The following is a 7,893-nucleotide window of genomic DNA, read 5'->3' as shown; positions in this document are numbered from 1 at the left end:
TTGCATCATACTTCTCCCAGTCATCAGCTGTGCTCCTTCTTTCAAATGTGGTAACAAACATAGTGCAAATAGAGCAATACCGTTGCTTAATGACCCCAGTAAGTCTGATATGTGCTCTTTTGCTATCATGCAAAAATGCTTTCTCCCCCTAAAAATCTATTAGTGCTTCTCATTTGAACTGATTATACTGCCATGATTGACATCCCTGCAGAATGCATTGGGTTCTTTGCCAGAGCAATTAAAATATGAGGGGTAGCTGAGTTTGCCTTTCTGCTGTTGCTTTGCCAATGTGTTGTAGTTTTAAGATAGAATAGACTGCCTTTTACTAATCAGAGGGTAGTTAATTTTGTGTCTCTTCTCTAAGCCAACACAGCAGCTGATAGAGTGGGTACTGCTTGTGGAAAAGAAGAATCTGAGTTTGTTCAGGCAAAGGACTCCCAAAAAGGGTCAGTGTGTTATCTGAGGAATAAATAGGCCTAATGGGATCCCTAAGTATTTCTGTATCAAAGCAGGGTGGGAAATGCTTCTAAAGAACTCTGCTCTGTAAAAATTAAGCAGCCCTGGGGTTTGGTTTATAAAGGTGTCGGAGGAAGAAGAGAAGCTGTTCTTCCCCCCATTTTATAGCAGCAGGTATTTTTCTCAGCCTCAACATTTTCCATCCTGCATCTCTTGTTTCCCAGAGCAGTGCCCTGTTCTGGGACACCAGGACACCAGGCTGTTAGGGGACTGCTTTGAAGAGTGGAGATTAAGGGACCTAAGTGCGTCAACTGGGGTTTATTTTTCTCTCTCCCAGTGAATCTGCACATGAAATGTTTTCAGCAGCAGCTGGCTCTAACTTTTGAACTATTCCTATTCTTTAGGATTCTGGTAAGAAAGAGGCACTTCTGTTACCTTCTGGTTTTACTGGGTTTTCAGTGAAAAGCCTCATCTCATCTTTCAAAAAAGGAACTCTTAGTTGCCTCTGGGAGATTTTGTGACTCATGATCTGGCCTGAGTGCCTTTACATACATAAAGTTAAGGGTCTAAGTCCTGGTAAAGGACACTGCACAAGTTACCCCTTCCTTTCAGCATTTGTGTTGGCTTGGTTGTTCACTTGCCCTCCTGTATGCAGGCTAGTGTGAATTCTCTTTCAAGCTGGAGCATGCAGCATGTCCCATGGTTTGTAACAGAGGATTGCAGGTTGCAGTTTGGGAGTAGGGCACCAAGAAGTGAAATGTTTGTTATCACAGTATTTCTGCACTGCTTTTGAACATAGGCTTCTCTGTTGACTCCCCCAGCCCAGTTTTTGCTGACTTTATGAAATTGCATGCAAGAGAGGCAAAAGGCTGTTCTCATTAATGGAGTCCACTTCTGTAGTGCAGGAGGCTACAATCTGGGCTCCAGCCCCTATATAAGCAAAAAGCAACAGACAGTTCTGTATAAAGACTGAGGCAGTACCCTGTCTGGTACCCAATCTGTGGATGTTTGCTGAAGGATCCTCACTCAGGAGAATTCAGGCCTTTGTACCTGTTGAGGAAAGCCTTCTGCTGGGGTAGTTCTCACATGAGTTTTTAGCTTTGATACTGGAAAGAAACTGACAAAGTTTCTTAACTGTGAAGTGGATTGTTTCAAGACTTGGGTTAAAATACAAGGTGTCAGTAACAGAAGAAAATATAAATGATTCCAAGGAAGGTAGCAAAGTTGCTTTTCATCATTTGTGCACTGCTGCATGCGTTTATGTTGCCCAGAATTTCCCAGATTATCTGCCCATTTGGGTTGTTCAGGCATGCAACAGGGTTTAAAATAAATGATCAAATGTCTGAGTTGTTCAAAATTGAGTGGTGTGTTGCTGTCTGAAATAAATTAAATATTCATTGCTACTCTTTTGCCTGCTGCTTTGCTTTGAAAAGTGGTTCTGTGACCTTCAATGTGATGTTTAATGCGTGAACTTTGAAAAGGAACAGCAGAGTTGAACTCCTGACAACTCCTGAATCTGCGTTTTGTAGAATTGTTGCAACTGTTGTTGTTAACCTTTAAACAAGGTTTAAAGTCTCCTGGTTTTGCTGATTCTGTGGCCTTTCTGCTAAAACAGTTGATCAGATTTTGTGCTGGGTTTTATGTAGTTATTTTTTAAGAAAGGCCACTCACTCTTACAGCCTTTTTCCCTCCTGTTAATGTTAGGATTAAACATCAGACTGCAGCTGGCAGGCGATTCCATCTGATCAGAGAGGGCAACAGATTTGGGTGTGCTTAGTACTAGAGCTTCCAGTTCAGTTCAGTGTCACTTTCTGATTATTGAAAGTACAGGATGCAAAAAAAGTCAAAGAATTATTAATTTAAAGTAAAGATTTTTTATTTTTTTTTTTAGGTTATTGGATGAGATATGTGTGGAGATTTATACGGATGAAGTTGAGAGTTTTTATTAAGATGAAAACCTTAGTTTTAGCTCTTCTAGTGCTTTTTAGTTTGTTTTTATTTTCTGCTTACTAGGGCTGTGAGAGAGACGAGAAGGCAGGAGCAGGGATCTTTAGAGGGCGTGGTAGAGGAGAGGCTGGCAGTGAAATTTGCTTTAAAGCCCTTGGGAAGTGCATTTTCACACTGTCTGTGATAGGCCATCTGTATCACCACATCTAATTGCATCTGGTCCACAGAACTACATCTTCAACTCCACTTTTGGTGTCAAATACATGGCAAGACGTGGCTGTTTCTTTAGCTTGACAGTCGTATGCTCACAAAAAACTTTATAAACGCACAATTGCAGCTGTGACTCTGAAAATATGCCACAGTGTGAAACACATGGGTAATGAAACCTCTGTGTCAGAGCTGGGGAGCTAAACAGTGCCAAAAAGTGTTTGTTCCCAGTCACAGGAATGCAGTCCCCTGTATTGCGAACTTGCTGGAGCGCAGCGTGGAGCATTTTTGCCCAGGGCAGCTGATGCTCACCCAGACAATCCAGCAGCACAAGGGAAGACTTAGCTGCCATTCTCCATGGGTAGTTTGGGTACAGCTACCCTACTTAGGAAACTGAAAGGGTTTAATAATATGAATGTGCCAGAGAGCATAGTCCATTATTGCTGGTTTAATTTACTGCTATGGACTGTTACCAACTTCAGGATTTACGGGTGCAAGTGCTTCTAGTAAATACCTTTCTAACTGATCTGTTGTTAGAAAAATCAAGAATGTTTATTATTTCCTTCCTTCCTGCATATTTTCCATGGTAGATGTTAACTGACTGTGTTATGATATTGTCATTTATCCTTTTCAGTACTGCTATCTTCCCATGGGGGACATGACCGCAAAGTGCCATTTCAGTATGAATTATTAGAGTAACTTGTGTTTGTACAATTAATGTTATGTCCTGATTCCTCTGTTAATAGAGTCATTTAAGGAAGGATGTTGTTTCAAGATCAGATTGGGTAATTTTGCTCCTAAACTTTCCACCTTAAAATTTAAGGTGCTGCAGATCCAAAGTTTTGTCCTATTTCACAGGGGCTCTCTGCTCTGTTGGTACTTACTGAATGGCAACAGATGTGGGAACAATAAATTTAGATGCTTATAAGCAGTTGAGTGTCAGGTTGTTGTTTTAGTTTGCGTTCATTAGTGGACTGTAACAAAGCAAACATTTTTATCTTTGTTGTAGAGGATTTGTGCATTTACTTTCCAGTGCCTTTGCAAACTTTCTACTTATGTCAAGGTTCAGAGGGATTTACTTTCATTTGATTTAACCCAAGTGTCATTTATTTTTTCCTTACACAATTCTATTATGGATATGTGGATAACAAGAACTTAAATCTCGGGCACATTTAATGTATATGGAGAATTATATCACTGAAGGTAGCAGAGTTACACCCTTGACAAAGCATTGCAGTTAAAATAGTAATTAAATCTTAAATAGCTTCATTGCAGTGCTTTTGCTATTGAATAGTTGACGGGATTATGCAAACAGCAGCACCCCTCTAAAATTGTATCTGAAAATTAAGGTGACAGCTAGGTAAAATACTATTGCAGCAACTTAAACTGAGGGTGTGGTACCTGTTTCTTGCAGTTTTACAGTCTCACTGTTTAAATAAAAAAAACAGAAGCCATACCGTTTATGATGATGACTGCATGGCTGCTGGATAATGTATTGATGGAACCATTTTTGTGCAGTCACCATTTTTACTTTATAGGTGGACATTCTATTTTATAAGAGGATCCTTTTGAAGTACAGAAGCATTTTATTGGCTTATGGTTTTGCTTTGTGGGATTTATTTCCCTTTTCATCATTCAATAATAGGGACTGATAAATAAGGAGTAGCATCATGCAGTCTCTTTAATACAAGAGCTGGGGGTTTTATTCTAAAAATATTTTGCTGGAAAACTTGTAGGTTTTCAAGACAGAAATTTACCAGTTGTCTTAGGCACTGTTGTAACAGAGCCGTGACTCAGAGTCCCAAGACTAGCAACCTCAGCCACCCTTTTTACTTCAGTGCAAGGTTTATGTGTCTCCAAGTTACGTTATTCCAGTGTCTGAACTTTTTACACTTCCTTATATGCATAACGTCTGTTCTTTCTCTGTGGGCATTGGTGCTCTGTCCCTGTCCACAGTTTTCATGACTTCTAATTTAAACTTACTTAGAACAGCATTGTTCCTATGTATATTCTTAAAATGCAAGTCAATTATGTCAGTTGCATCATTTAGAAGAAAATAGTTTTGTGAATTTAAATAGCTGTTACTTAAAGTTTGACTCCCTTTTTGCATGTGATCTAACCCCACCCTGTGGCCCCCACCTCAGCCTATGCAGGATTAGAGGCTATAAATTATCCTTTATCTTTTTTAAGATTAGTATTATTAAAGTTAGCGTTTTCTGTAGCTATCTTTCTAAACAGACACAATTACTACAAGCATGGTCCCTTGTAGCATATTCCAAGAGTCTTCCATTAATGTACATTTCCCATTTTCCTGCTAGGATGCTTTTTGCTGCTCCAGCACTAACCCTTTTTTGGTAGGTTTAAAGCTTCAAGGTGTGCATTATACCTGACTCCTCCTGCATGCACAGATGCTGAACTTGAGCAAAATGGTAACCCAAGGCAGTCACTGATCAGTCTGTAAAAGGAGCATGGGAGCGCAGACCTTTTGTGCTCCCAGATCTTCTACTGTGCCAGTTCAACATTCTAATCTAGGAGACAGCTGGCCTCTCTTCTTTATGCAGCATTTATTTTCTTCTAAGGTAGTCAGTTATATCAGCACACACAGTTCAAGGAGCATCAGAGCAGTCACAGTGTAGATCAAGTGGTGAGGGGATTAAAGGTAGGACATGAAAGGTGTAAGTCTTTTATTTTCTGTTGGTTCACCTTTGTCAGGGCAGGCAAAATAAAATGGAGTGAAACCATCCTGAATTAAACCATAAACATCTGCAGTGAAGGTGGATCCTTATTGTTTAGATTTCTTATTACCAAAGGGCTTGGTTTTATGGACAGAAGTATCAGAAGTATATAAAAATAATTCACAGATAACACAGGAGTATATATGCTAATCAGAGTGAAAAGCGCGTCTATTTACAGACTACTTTATTAAGCATTCATTAGATAGCTTTAAACAGATTAACATAAGGTATCCTAAGCAGTTTTAAATCTTTCCTGATGAAACCGATAATTTAATTATATAAATATTTAAACTTGGACTTTTCTACAAATAATGTACCAATAGGGAAGCATTCACAGAGCAAATTACCAGGCCCAATGTACAGATATTTTCTGAGCTATGTGTGCTCAGTTCTCAGTAAGGTCAGTGCCGGTCATAAGAAGATCTTCATTTTCATTAGTACAAACTGGCTTTTTTTTGTCATTTGTCCTGGTTTCATGTACTAATACAGAAAGAGTACTGCCTTGGACAGAGAGAGGTGTAGAAAACCTTGAGCTTGTGATTTCAGATTATCATGTGTTTTTAACAGTATCATTTTCTGGAGATACTTCAGCATAGTTTCCTTTATCCAAGCATTTAGAATGATTTATGCCTTTATTGAGTAGCTGGGGGCGTGTTAGTTATTGCAATAAAAGCTTTGAAGAGCTTGTGCTGATTTAGGAGTCTCTGACTTGCACATTATGACTTGGAATAGAAACTGGAAATTTTAAACATGTCTGGAAAGGATTAATAGAGCATTTAAGCTTTTAATACAGTTTACCAGGAAAAAGCAAAAGCAGTTCTACTGGTGTCCTACCTGCAGCCTGTACCGTCACTTCATCAATATCCAGAAGTCACCAATATCTGTAGGAACGCAGCTTGGTTTTACGCTGTTCTTCTCTACACTGCAAAGGCAAACAGCTCTGCTTTGCCAGTACAACTCTGAGTTTCTCCTAATGACAGGAAAATTTAGAGAGCGGGACGCAGAAATATCTGTGTACTTGAAACTTCTGTGATTTTTAACCAAATTAATTTAGTTTGTGTAAAATTCAATAATAAGATCTGTACAGAACTGGAGAGTAGTTGTCCAAGGAAGAGCTTGACTCTGATGGAAAACAGAAATCTTTCTTATTTAATGCTTTGGATTTTCACTATTCTGTTACAAGTAATACAAGCTAAGCATTAAACATAAACGTCCTAAATGCTTTGTTTTGTCTTTTTCATTTAATGAAAACCAACTCTTTGGGTTTATAACAGAAACTGATCATTTAACTGAAATAAACTTTAATTCTCTGTAGATGTACGAAAGGACATCTTTATTGAGTGGCACCAAATTAGGATTTTCTAATAAATTCTTAAACTTATTAATAGCTGAGATACAACATTTTCATCATTCAGCTGTTAATCATGCTGTGTACTGAAACCTATACATGCTCTTCATAATTACTTACTTAATCCTTTAGGGGTTCTCAAAGTTTGGTGTACTAGGAGTACATTGCTTTCTTCATTACCACATGTGGGACTTTGCCTCGAATATTCAGCAGTGCTGAGTAGAATGCACGTGCCAAATCCTCTTTAAATATTGGTTATCTTCATGTGTAATGCAGTTATTCTGCACTTTTGCAACCTTATCTTTACAGCTTTACAATTGTGTCGGGTGTTCAGTGCCACCGTGCTTACGCACACACCATTTTTATTAACTTCATGAGCAGGTGTAGCATTGGGAAGAAGTTGAGCAATCTGAATGTCGCCAGTGGTTCTTCTAGCAGATGATATATCAGGAAAACAAATATTTCCTGTAATGTTTGTATGGTACGCCACAAGGTAGTATCTGGCCACTAGGTTTTCATAGTCATTAAATCACATTAATAACAACCACTGAAGTCCTAAGTAAGTCACGGCTGTGCAATTACATAAGTACAAAAATGGTAAGTCTGGGTAAATGCAGGGAAGACAGTCCTTTCCCTGAGTAATTCCCACTCTAAGAGCAATTCCAACTGATAAGTGGTTCGAGGCAGAATATTTACAAAAAGTCCTCAACTGCTTGAAAACTTGATTTCATGGTTCCTGTGAGAGAGATTACAAAGTCGCATCATGTCCTTGGATGACTGTGAGCTGATTTAGCTCACTTTCAAGAACAGACTTGGGGGGGGGGTAGAATGTTTGTTTGGTTTGGGGTTTTTTTGCTAGAAATGCTGCTCTATAATGTCTTTTAAGTGTTTATTAGTTTCTTCCTCCTTCCTGTTGCTTAAAGCTGCTGCATATGATAAATGTTGAGACTTGAGCCTTTATTTCTGTGGAAGTTTACTTTTCCAGACTTCCAAGTTTTTCCGCTTGAGGCAGAGGAGAAGAATCTTAATTACCTTTAAGAGATGGACAACAGCTTCTTCAGATTTCATGAATGGTCTCTCCTTTTATCCCCACAAGTCTCACATTTCTTTATGATGGAGACACTTTACATGATTAGTCACTTCCTTTTTGTGGGTTTGGGTTTTTACTGTTCTGCATCACTTAAGTTTCAGCAAATTGAT

Source organism: Psittacula echo, assembly GCF_963264785.1.
Source record: "Psittacula echo genome assembly, chromosome: 11".
Lineage (NCBI taxonomy): Eukaryota > Metazoa > Chordata > Aves > Psittaciformes > Psittacidae > Psittacula > Psittacula echo.
Note: the sequence above shows the minus strand (reverse complement) of the source record.